Genomic DNA, 13,191 nt, shown 5'->3' with positions numbered 1-13,191 from the left:
ACCTGACTGGTGTCTTAACTTTTTAAGTGTGTAAGTGATCTATTAAGTGTGTATTTTAGGTGTGTAAGTAATAAAGTATAACTTTATTAAGTGGTTTTTAAATTATTTGATTTTTTAACTAGAGAAAAGACAATTTAAAGAAAAGTCAAATTCTATTAAAACATTTGTGGCTTGCTTGAAAAAAAATAGGCATACTGTTATATGAACACATGCTATTAAGATGTAGTAACTCCTTTTATTTGTAATTAAGCAATAATAATAGCAGGGTGCAGGCATTTGTGTGTAACATTCACTTCCCCCTAATTGTTTCCATCCCAAATGATATGGTTTTTAAAATGAGTAATAAAAAATTAAAAGTCACAGACTAATTTAACAACATTGCAGTGTGGACAGAAAATATATCTTTGGAACAGTAAAGTTTCTCTCATTTGTACCAAGTTGACAGCAGTGATCTAATTTAATCAGTCAAGTATCACTGTTCAAAGGATTCATGCTTAATGGATGAAATGTTAAATGGATTCTTTCCATTAAAAATGTGTTACATTTTGTTCTCTGACACTGAAAGGACACAGATTGCTGCAAATACATTCACTCTGTTCATAGTATTTTTTTTTTTTTTTTACAGCCAAACAAATCCATTGGAACGTAAGAGCAACATATTGTCTGGACAGTATCATAAAGCTCAACAAGCCAAATGTCACAAAATAATTGGCAATATAGAAAACAATTTCAGACTTAGAGAAATGATTATTTTATAATTGAAGCAAGTATATCCCAGATACAGAATGGTACAGGTTGGGACAAGGTGGGGTGAGATGTAGTATAGGGGGAGATACGAGGTGCTTCATGATTTCCTCTGTCCCTGCTTGATTCATAAGTTCTAACTCGCAGTCTAAGATAGATGCTTGCCTTTAGTAAAGAAAAGTGATACTTTAGACTCTTTTAGGAACAGAATTGTTGGCCTTTTGTGATATGGACTTAGCCTAATGTTATATTCCTTAGGTTAGGTTTACAACAGAAAGAAGCATTCAAATATAATTCCAAAGTGTCAGAAGGAAAGCTAACAGTCCATCCATGTGTACCAAAGAGACTTTTGTTTCAGAACACCATGAAGATTTATTCATCATCTCAATCAATTCTAAAAGTTCCTGAAAGTTCCACATTTCCTTGGAGTCTAGTTCCCCTAGCTCTCAGGACTCCAGTTAGAATAGGAAGAACCCAAATCTCAAGACTTATCAAAATTCATTTAGCTTAAATTCTGTTGATAAAAAATGTTGTGTTTTTTGAACCACAGTAGTGTGTTCTGAGCAACAAAAGTGAAAGGTAATCAATGGCAGAAACATGCCCTTTAATGCATTTTAAGTTTTTCATGTGTTTGGGAACAGATGTTTTTACAAAAAAAAATGAAGGAGTACAAGGGAGGACCTTAAATTATTTAATAAGAACATTCTAACTCAAAATAGTAAATAGCACCCACAGGTGAAAAAACTTCCAGGACTAGTTTCTCACCAAATTATTGGATGAAATATTTATAAACTACACTGTATTCAAAATCCAAAAGGAGGGCACTTTTCATGAATTCCAAAGACATCCTTTCTGTAGTCTAGAACTAAATAATAATAATCAGTACAATACTTGGTTGATGTTGGTTCTTTTGTTTTATTTAACATTTGCTTCATTTGAATACCTTTGTTCTATTTTCCTCAATTATTGTACATTTAGAACTCTATATTGTAGGCAAGGACATTATTTTTCCTTTCTCTTTTATCCTCATAGATCACAGAACTTGATGTATAATATATGCTCAATAAATGGATGTAAATAAAATGATAACATATTATTGGTACCAAAAGATACAAGTTTAACTGGTTCTAATCACACCCTCCTATCTCTGCAGCACACCATAGAGTACTATCTTGATTATGAGCATACCGTGTACTTTACATTTGTGCTGCTATCAATAGTAGTGGAAGCCACAGTTCTTCCCTTCGAAAGTTGTAGTTTCATCATGTGGATATTAACAAGAGAATATGAAGGATTATTATTATTATTATTATTATTATTATTATTATGTGTGAGAGAGAGAGGAAGAAGAGAAGTAGGAGAAAAGGAGAAGAAGACAATGAAGAAGAAGGAGGAAGAGGACGACGAGAAGAAGGAATGTGGGTTATGTGGAGTTCAGAAGACAACTTTTGGTAGTCAGTTCTCTCCTTCCATTGTGAGTCAAAAAACCACACTTGGTTGTTAGGCTTGTGAGGCAAATGCTTTTACCTGCTGATCCATCTCATTGGTCTCCTAATGTCTTGATAGAAAGTAAAAATAATAGGCATTATGAATTCAGAGAAGGTAGTATTAGTGGAGTTCACCTGGTTTAAGGGAGTGTCTTGGAAGAGAAGCTAGTAGAAACCAACTTTAAAAATATTTAACTCTTAATAGTACCCTTACAAGTACTAAGAGTGCTAATGAATTTGAAGCTATCAAATAGTGCCCTGAGCAAGGTAAGCAATCAACCAAAAGCACCAACTATGAAAAACATGAGGGCAAATGAGGAAGAGGGGGATTGATCAGCTAGTAAGCCTGGCAATATTTAAACTGTAGAATGAACCTGAGGACAGCACAGAATTTACAACAAACATGTTGTAAGGGAACAGTAGTTAAAATAGAAGACCAAAAAGATCAGAGAGCAAGATCCTTGTAAGGTTGAGGGGGTCTTGAGTGTCAACCTTAAAAATTAAGAGTTGTTTTTCTATGTACAGTGAAGATACATTGGTATCTGATTGACTTTTGCTACAATCTTATAGCTCTGTAGGTATTTCCATGAACACGGGCATATATTGTACTTGAATTTGACAGACACTGTCCTGAACAAAGATATAGGCAATGAAAAGATCATTTTAATCTAAAGTTACTTATTAAGTGATTGGATATTTTCTCTTTCTAGATTCAAGCTCTTAGTCCATACCTTAAAATAGCTGAAGCAAATGGCTGTTTTGACAGACACAGCAAATGTGGCTATAAAGACATATACCCAGTCAAGGTCAAGGGGAAACAGAATGCTGGGTTGTCATCGTATGGGATTACAGTCTCTCATATTTTATGACGTCCTTAAATTCTAAAATAGCAATTAGCCATTAGATTGGTCTAAAACATGCAATGTGCTAAGTGCTATATAAAGTCTGCGCACTATCTCAAGTCTTTGCAGGAGATGAAGCAAATTGAAAAGTAAAGAAGTTAAGAGAAAAAGTTTGTAAGGAGAGGAAGGGCAGGGAGGCAGAGCTACAATTTCTAATAATCCAAGAAGATTAAAAAAACACAGTCACATAATAAACTTCCATAACTAGAAGTAACAGAGAAATTGAAATTTCATTAAGGGGAAGTAGAATAAAAATTGCATACTATAAAATGAGCACCTTAGGGGACATAAAGATACAGACTTCATAGAATCACAGAGCAATGAAAACTCTTAAATAGCATGTGTCCTTTTCCCTGATCTTCATGCAAAACTTTACCTCACCCATCTCACACAAGAATCTCTCCTGTTTGAAACCCAAATGTAAAACAGCCCAGAGGTAATTTCACAACCTCTGAAGTAATGTATTCTGATGTTTGACAGCCTTCACTGCCAGAAAATTCTTCTTAAACTTGCTTTTGCTATATTGTCATTTCCTGTGTCTCCACCCTCTCTGCAGATGGGGAGCATCTGGTCCTAATGATTGTCCTTCAGGTCCTCAAAGATCATTACTAAGTCACCTCTTAGCCAGCTCTTCTATGGAATGAACAGTCTCAATTCCCCTTGGTTCCCTTCTTCAACTTATTTTCCTGTTGTTTATCATCTCTGTTCTGGGATCGCTTCATAATAAGAAAAACACTCTTGCTGTCTTTCATGCCAAACTGTCATACAATTAAAGCCCCAATTAACAAAAAAAGAGCATACATCTGCCTAACTCCTCAGGCCAAGAATATTTTCTTAAAACTAGCCTCCTTTTCTTGATGATAAATAACAGTGGAAATTCTTACTTAACCTAAAAAACAGCATTTCTCTAAGGAATTGAGCTGTGTACAAGTTTTATTTCTGGTGTAGGCAGATATCAACCATTCCCCCCTTGATTTTCATGGGTAAATTATGTAGTTACATAAAGAGAAGTTACTCAAAGCACCATGGACATAGGAAATTTTGCTGACATACATAGCCTCAGGCAAAGGTTATGTTCCTGAACTCTGAACTCACCTTTTTTAGTTCTTTTCTATAATCGAGATATAACAAATGATAGAGGGAAATATCCTAGGCCTTCAAGTTATAAAGTAACACTTTCCAAAACCTCAGAGACAAAGACTGTCCCAGGGTTGAGAAAGTGATCACCAATTTTAGACTGTTAGACTATTAGGTTTAGGAATATTGAACTCCTTAAATACAGTAAGTCAGTTATAATCTGAAATTTCAAGCCAACAATTTAGATGGAAGATTTATGTGTTGCCTCCAAGACAAGATAATTAATTTACATAATTATATATTGTGCCCTTTGCAACTTATTGATAGACCATCTCTTCACTTATAACCTGGGCCCCTACTAGAGCTTAGACCTAGGCACCATACTACTATCAACCGAGGAGAGCATTTTGAACATCATTATATGATGTGGGCACTGGCATTTTCATGTCTTCTTAATGTGGATCAGGAAGTATGTAAATGTGCTGTTGTTCATGGAAGAGGTTGGCCCAATTAGTTACTTTTAAAAAATAAGTTTTCTTGGTCATGGTGTTTGATCACAGCAATAGAAAAGTAAATAATACAAGGGACATGAGAAGGGTTGGGGGAGGGAATATGAGAAGGGATGGGAAGTGGAGAAATGACATAATTATATTTTAATTAGAAATGTAACAAAAAAGCCATGAGTCCTCATCTAGCATAAAAAGTGCTCCCAGAATAATACCACTAATGTAGAGGAGGAGAGTTCTTTCTCACGTCTGTATCTCAGTCTCCCTTACCTGGGATGCTGCTCTTCTGCGAATATGCTCCAGATTTGGTTCTGCTACCTTTTGTCTCCTACTCCTCATTATAATTTAATTTTATTTAAAAATGAATGCATTAACATTTATGTTTTTTTTAATGCAGAGTTGCACATGTTTGTGGGTGCATGTAGAGGCCAGAGGTAAATGTTAGGTGTCTTCCTTGACTTTGAGAGAGTCTCTCATTGGCTGGAAGCTTGTCAATTTGGCTAAGCTTAGCTGGCCAGGTGAGCCCCAGTTAACAGCCTATATCTGCCTCTCTTGTGCTGAGATTACAAATATGTGCCCAAATCCTAAATTTTTATTGTAGATTCTATGAGTCAAATATAGATTCCAATTGTAATGTGGCAAGAGCTTATCCTATGAAACCATCGCCCTAGCCCCCACTCCTCTTATATTTTTTGAAAGATGGAATCCTGAGAACACCAGATACCTTTTCTCTTTTCCCTGGGAGGATGGTGACAAACTGTACCCTAAGGGCTTCATGCTTCTTGCTGCATGTTTTCAGTCATGATTCTTGTGAGGAAGTCCAGAAAAGCTACATAAAAGGAAATGCACTGAAATGGCCTGAATGATCTTCTGGTGTTCACAGACAAGTTGACCTGCCCCTTGAACTCTTACATTTTTACCCTCAGGTTGAGTCCCTGCACTTTGTAACTTTGACTTCTACCTCTGTAGCTTATGTATGCATTTAAATAAAGTATGCATTGGGGTGATTTCTACTTTATTATTTGATCCTAAGATGTTTTAAAGTTCTTATAGACTATTATTGATTATTGAAAGGAATATGAGTTATCCTGATGGACCTAATTTTTTCTTCAACGGAGATCAGCAGAGTCACCATAACAGGGTCATACAAGAAATTAGAAATAAAGCAAGTAATTAAACATTGAAATTGTAGTAGAGTTCATTCAATCTTTAACTGGATATTTTAACAGTTCATTGTGATTTTTTTATTGGTTTAAGGTAATTTCTAGAAGTTCCTCACACATTGTCTTCTTTTGCTCAACTGAGGTTGGGTGGAGGAATCAGTTCAATCCAAGAATTCTAGGTAAGAGACTCATATCCTGAGTGAATAGTATTGGTTTATGAAAGCAAGGTCATAGAGGTAACTTTGTTGTGGAAATCACTTGCTGACAACTTTACACTTTTTTAATATCTAGAATCATAAAACACAATAATCATAGACCTAAATGTGGTATAGTACCCTTTGTTGCATATTAAATCTAACTCTCATGTATGAACTACTCAGGAAATGCTACTTTAACAGTCTAAAAGCCTCTATATCAAGTTTTAAATAGTGTGATGATTTCCCTAATCCACTGCTGCCACCAGGTTGACTGGTGGCCCTGAGATGGCACTGGCAGTTTGGGATTAATGGCAGTGGGAACTTTACCCTGTTACTACTTCCCTGACACCTTTGGTACCTTAATAAAATTCTCCACACTCAGGCAATTACAAAAGTTTGGTGGCCAGCTCGTCATTGTCTTTTGCCAAAGGAAGAATCACAGTTTTGTTTTGTTGCCTTGGAAAATGGAAAACACTACTGTCACTCTGGGCCAAGTAAGTTGAACACCTAACAGCCTCTCCCTTAATGAAGAATTCTTCAGTGTCATAGAGATGCAGTCCTAGGAGAGTTCACATTCATCATCTCCTTATGTTACTGTTTCTGCAGAGGATTTTGCTCTGCACATTCCCTGCAACATTCCAGACCTGATGAAGCAGAGTATAGTTAAAAACCCACATCTCCCAATCTGATGATTAATTTGCATTTCAGAAATTCATTTTTCTGTTTTTCATTTCCTTATCTTTATTTTATTTATTTTTGTTTGCTTCAAAAAATCCTTTTTAAATTTTTTATTACATTTTATTTATTTATGGTCTGTTTTCTTAATAGCCTCAGACAATCTGAACTTAGCAAGTAGGATATGTTCATAGTATGTTAAAACACAGGCATTCCCAGGAGCCTAGACTTATGCACTGAAACTTTTCTATTGTTCATCATTTATGCCAGTAAAGAACAATTACAAGCAGTCGAAACAGTACTGATTATTCTTTGCAGCTTACATATTTTATTAATAAAAATGTCATCATTCATTTTCAACCCTTCATTATAAGATCTACTGTTCTAGGAAAGTTATTTTTGCCTTAATGTGAATAAAAGTATCAAGTGCTTACCACGTTAAGGGGATTTTGCCTGTATTAGCAAGATTCTTCCTATCTACAATATAAAGTAGGATTAGAAACTCCATTTTATCAATGTGGCACGAATCTCAGAGAACTGAAATTGAGAATTATATATTTCTTTTCTTACACTTAAACTATTTGATTTGGTGTTTTCCCCCTAGGGATGCTGAGTCTCCATACTGCCTTATCATATGTAACTTGTGATCAATGAATATTATTGATAAGTCAGCTGGCAGAGTTACAGAATGTGTTGGTCAAGTCCTCTAAGAAACAGATGCCATGGCAGGACAAGACATATAAGAAACTTACTGAGTACTTTATGAAATTAGAAAAAAAAAAACTGGAAGAGAGACAAATGAAGTTGGGAAAGACAACTGTTCAAGGAAAGAAGGTTAGTTAATCAGAAGCTTTTTCCCCTGTTTTTTTTTGTTTGTTTGTTTTTGTTTTTTGTTTTTTTTTTTTTTTTTTTTTTTTTTTTTTTTTTTTTTTTTTTTTTTTTTTTTTTTTTTTTTTTTTTTTAAGACAGGGTTTGTCTGTGTAGCTCTGGATGTCCTGGAACTCGGTCTGTAGACCAGGCTGGCCTCAAACTCACAGATATCCACCCGCCTCTGCCTTCTGAGTGCTGAGATTAAAGGCATGATGCTGTGAGATGTTCTGTATGTCCTTTGGGAGCCCATCCTCAGGTTCCTCGTGGCTTTACCCAGCAGATCTGCACAGAGGATGATTAGGACCACAAGCCTGAGTGCAGGTGTCTGAGATGGTCTGTACTTGGCTGTGCTGGGGGATGGTCTGTATGTCAAGTTGCTCTGATTGGTCAATAAAGAAAACCTGATTGGCCGTGACTAGGCAGGAAGTATAGGCGGGACTAACAGAGAGGAGAAATAAAAGAACAGGAAGGCAGAAGTCACTGCCTGCAGCAGCTGCCAGGACAAGGAAGATGTAAAGTACTGGTAAGCCATGAGCCACGTGGCAAGGTATAGATTTATAGAAATGGACTAATTTAAGATATAAGAACAGTTAGCAAGAAGCCTGCCATGGCCATACAGTTTGTAAGCAAAATAAGTCTCTGTGTTTACTTGGTTGGGTCTGAGCGGCTGCAGGACTGGAGGGTGACAGAAATTTGTCCTGATTGTGGGCCAGGCAGGAAAACTCTAGCTACAAATGGCGTCCAATGTATTGGCAAGAGTTTCTACCTAAAATCTGAGAAAAGATTCTAAAACGGAGCTAAAAACAGCTTCCTAATTATCTCTCTCAAATGAGCGGCAGTTGCTGGTTTGAGCTACTGGTCCATTCCTAGTGTGTGTGCTCGACCTGCAGTATGGCGGGAATGAGGCCTCTGCAAGTGGCACATTAAGCTGGGTGGTGGATTTAGCCTTTGCTAGTACAAAACAAAAAAGGTTTCTGGGCTACACGCTGCTTGGATAAAAGCATAGACCCAGGAGAGCTCCCAGAGCTGGCGGTAAATGCACCACAGCCATGTTGGGAAGCTGAGGTGGGCGGAGCCAGCAGCCATAGCACGTTTCAGCTTACAAATGCTGCAGTTTAAAGCAATAGATTCACAATAAGACAGATTCAGATGGAACAAGACTTTAAATGCTTTACAATGTGTGTAAAAATGTACATAGTCTTGGAAGAGAGAGAAAAATGAATATATAAAGTTATATAAAGAAATAGAAAGTTTTAAAAAATAAAGTCTTTAAAGAGACAGTAAAATTAATATAAAAAAATAAGCCACGTAAAGATGAATATTACACAGAGAATCTGGATTGTGTTGTCTTTGGGATTTTTAGCTGCAGAAAAACATTTGATCGTAAAAGATGTTGAGTTAAACCAATATGTATATATTAAAGATTCCTTGACTTCAAAATTTGGATGTAAGGATATGTTACTTTGGAAAGGAGGCTCTGCTTTTGTTTCCATAGAAAGCCAGAGGCTATGGATTTGTTCCAGATTAAGATACATCAGGTTTGACCAGCCAAGACCCAGTGAAAGGGCTCCGATGACACCATGGCCCAGATGATCCAACATCCAGAATCGTTTCAAGGCAACTGGCTCAGACAATACAGTCTCACGGACTATTCCATATTCCTCAAATTTTCTTTGTATCCCCATAAGATACAGCACCCCCCTCTAGCAGGAAGTAGTAAGAGAAGCTATGCCCAAATTATATGTAATTTTACTTTGTTAAGGTTAAAACCTTCCTTTTTGAAAAAAAAGGGGGAAGTGCTGTGGGAAGTTCTGTATGCCCTGTGGGAGCATGTTCTCAGGTTCCTCGTGGCTTTACCCAGCAGATCTGCACAGAGGATGATTAGGACCACAAGCCTGAGTGCAGGTGTCTGAGATGGTCTGTACTTGGCTGTGCTGGGGGATGGTCTGTATGTCAAGTTGCTCTGATTGGTCAATAAAGAAAACCTGATTGGCCGTGACTAGGCAGGAAGTATAGGCGGGACTAACAGAGAGGAGAAATAAAAGAACAGGAAGGCAGGAGTCACTGCCTGCAGCAGCTGCCAGGACAAGGAAGATGTAAAGTACTGGTAAGCCATGAGCCACGTGGCAAGGTATAGATTTATAGAAATGGACTAATTTAAGATATAAGAACAGTTAGCAAGAAGCCTGCCATGGCCATACAGTTTGTAAGCAAAATAAGTCTCTGTGTTTACTTGGTTGGGTCTGAGCGGCTGCAGGACTGGAGGGTGACAGAGATTTGTCCTGACTGTGGGCAAGGAAGGAAAACTCTAGCTACAGCATGCACCACCACCGCTCAGGTAACCAGTCTTAAGTCACAGAGAAATTCTAAGAATATTAGGATAAAGTCAGTGGGGAGTTCTGTAATGAAGCTAGACATCAAAGTTGCCCTTTATTTCTCAGGGATGAGATGCTCTAATGCCAGTGGTATGCTCAGTTATTATCAACCTGTAAGAAAGGTGGACCTCAGTGTAAGAAAGATTCAGAGCATAGCAACTGTAACTATTTTGCTCCTCATGGTAGAACAAGAAGACAGTTTAATTGTTGCTATGGGGGTACAGGGTGATCTTGATTTGAGGCTCAATGGAGGCCTTTAGCCTAACTAGGATGGTTCATTTAGTCACATTGTACAAATAACTATACTCTGTTTTAATTGTTTATGGTATTTTTGTTGTTTTTTGTTTCTTTGTTTATTTGTTTGGTTTTTTGATTCTCTGTGTAGTCCTGGTTGTCCTGGAACTAACTCTGTAGACCAGGATGTCCTTAAACTCATAGATCTGTCTGTCTCTGTGGGATCCCACAGTGACTTCAGTTTGTGGCTTGATTCCATCTTGACTCAAGGTCAGAGAGTTCAAGCTTGTCTTTGCTCTTTAAGGATACATAACAGAATGATTGGCCAAAGTTGTGGTTACTAGATGTTTTAAGAATTAACTAGGTGTTTACACTTGTTTCTTCCTTGAACCCTGGTAAGGTGGTCCTTTGCCCTCCTTGCTTTGGGTATAAAAAGACTGTGAGAAATAAACTCGGTTGCTGCGATATTGACTCAGAGCCCTCCTGAAGCTATCCTGTATCTCTATCTTTTCTTTTATGTCTCTGTTTTTCCTAGCTGTTTTTCAAAATCCTCACATCCCTCTTTAGGACTTTTCAACAGGTTAGGCGGGACCGACACCTCCGCCTCTCCAGTGCTGGGAATAAAGGTGTGTGTCATCACTGCCCAGTTTGTTTATAATTCTTAATACATGTTTAGGCACAAGATAGGTGTTCAATGATTGACCTCAACAGCATGACTTAGCCAGCATCAATCTGCCTTCTTGTAAAGTAATACAAATGATATGATACTTTGCAAAAATGAGATGATAATATTCTTAAATGGCTCCTAATGTAGATAGCTGTTGTGGAATTTTCCTTTACAATATATGAAGATGTGTCACTACATAAGGAGTGGAATGGTGGAAACTAGGAAGGAAGAGGTAAAGCAGGACTTCTGGGAACAGAAAGCTCTGGGAAGAAGAAAGGAGGAGTCACCAGCCAGATGGAGAGGAGCAGGACTGGCAGTACAGAGTAAAGGTAACTGAGCCATGTAAAATAACACAGATTAAAAGATATGGGTTAATTTAAATTATTAGAGCTAGTTAGAAACAAGCCTAAGCTAAGGCCAAGATTTCATAAATAATAATAAGTCTCTGTGTCATTATTTGTGAGCTGGTAGTCCTGATGAGAAAGTTCATTTATATATGGTGCCCAGCATTAGGCCACATATAGCCACATAAGGTCTGAGAAAGCTAAAAAAAATATTAGAACATGGAGTCAAACACGGATTCCTGTTGATCACTGTCTCTCAGATAGGCTTGGTAACATACAGATGTGGTTATCAGCTGCTGCTGTGGGCTGGAGCCAGATACCAGTGCCATGTACCAGCACCATGTACTAAGCTGAGTCCTGCTAGAGACTGACATAACAGTTTAAGCTTTTTCTCATGCAATCAGAAAACACTACAGATCATTAGTAAAGACAGATCCAGAGACAGACCTCTAAAAAGGTAAAATATGTTTTAAAAAATGTGCATAGTCTTGATAAAAAAGAAAATGGGTGTAGGTAATCATAGAAAAAACAGTTTATAAATAATAAGATAAAGTCTTTAAAGAGAGACTAATATAAAAATGATAAGTCACACAAAGATGGAAAATAAACACAGAGTTGCATCCTATATGGTGTCTTCTTGATTTTGAATTTTTTGAATTCTAATGAACAGAGAATGACAGCTGCTGAAAGACATTGGATTATGGAAAGGACTGCTGAATTAAACTAGCCTAGATACTTTAGGTATGCCTTAAATTTAAAATGGAAGTCAGAAAATGTATTGCTTTGGGGAAGATATTATGCTTTTATTTCCACAAAAAACCAAAGGCTGTTGATTTGTTCAAAGATAAAGAAGATCAGGTTTGATCAGGGGAGACCCTGGCTGCAGACATAAATAAGTAAACCAAGGAAAACTATAAGACAGGTGACATATATTTTACCTGCTCTAACATAACTGCCTTTGTCTCAACTGCTGAAAATATGCTGTCCAAATTGGGCAAGCAGGACACAAAAGAAGGAAACTGCCAAACTTTGCCAAGACAAGGTTGGACAGTCCTTCCAATTCCTGTTTCACAGAAAAGTCTGTCAGATATTTTAGGCCTATTTGACAAAGATGAATGGCCCAATGTTACAGGGGAATCTTGGGTGAATGTTCAGACACCTAACTGTTTCTGTCATTTCTCATAGTTTTGGAAGTTGTCTGCTCTGCACTTACTGTTTACTCAGTAATATTGTATCCTTCTTGGGTTTCTGACAGAGTTGAAGATGAGATAGTTATAATTACAGTTTCCTTTGTTACCAAATTAAAAAAAAGAAACCCACAAAAGAGATATAAAATGTATATGATAGAGAGATATAAAAGCTTAAATTGTTTATCTAAAAATGTTTTGAGATCTAAAAAGATAATTTTAAGGGCTGGAGAGATGGCTCAGCAGTTAAGAGAACTGGCTGTTCTTCTAAGGGTCCTGAGTTCAATTTCCAGCAACCACATGGTGGCTCACAACCATCTGGTGCCCTCTTCTGGCCTGCAGGCATATGTGTAGGCAGAATACTAGATAAGGTTTAAGATGACAATACTAGTTATGATAAAAGATGGTTTAGGTATAAAATTTTTAATTCATTAAGATAAGATAGATAATAGAGTATTTTCTCTGAATATGCCAAATGCAAATGGACTGGACATTGTGAATCTAATTCTTTCCTGGTAATTGTTCTTATTGTTTATAGTGTTATTATGTTAGAGTTAAAATCTTTTTTTATTTAGACAAAAATGGTGAAATGACGTGGAATATTACTTTCCACTCTGTGAAGATGTGTCAATGTGAGTGCTTTAATAAAGAGTTGAATGTCTATTAGCTAGGCAGGAAGAGGTGAGGTGGGACTTCTGGGAACAGAGACCTCTGGGAAGAAGAAATAAGGAGTAACCAGCTAGACTGGGGGGAAGCAGGATGG

General features: G+C 37.1%; 1 protein-coding gene across 1 annotated transcript in view; it reads right to left on the bottom strand.

Moving 5' to 3' along the window:
* The window catches only part of Il1rapl2 (interleukin 1 receptor accessory protein like 2), a 1,202,523-nt gene that overhangs the window by 122,102 nt on the left and 1,067,230 nt on the right, over window positions 1–13,191 (bottom strand). The window lies entirely within an intron of this gene.

The sequence above is a fragment of the Peromyscus leucopus genome, chromosome X, assembly GCF_004664715.2.
Source record: "Peromyscus leucopus breed LL Stock chromosome X, UCI_PerLeu_2.1, whole genome shotgun sequence".
Taxonomy (NCBI): Eukaryota; Metazoa; Chordata; class Mammalia; order Rodentia; family Cricetidae; genus Peromyscus; species Peromyscus leucopus.
The sequence above is the reverse complement of the archived record's forward strand: the minus strand, read 5'-3'. Positions and strand labels throughout refer to the sequence as shown.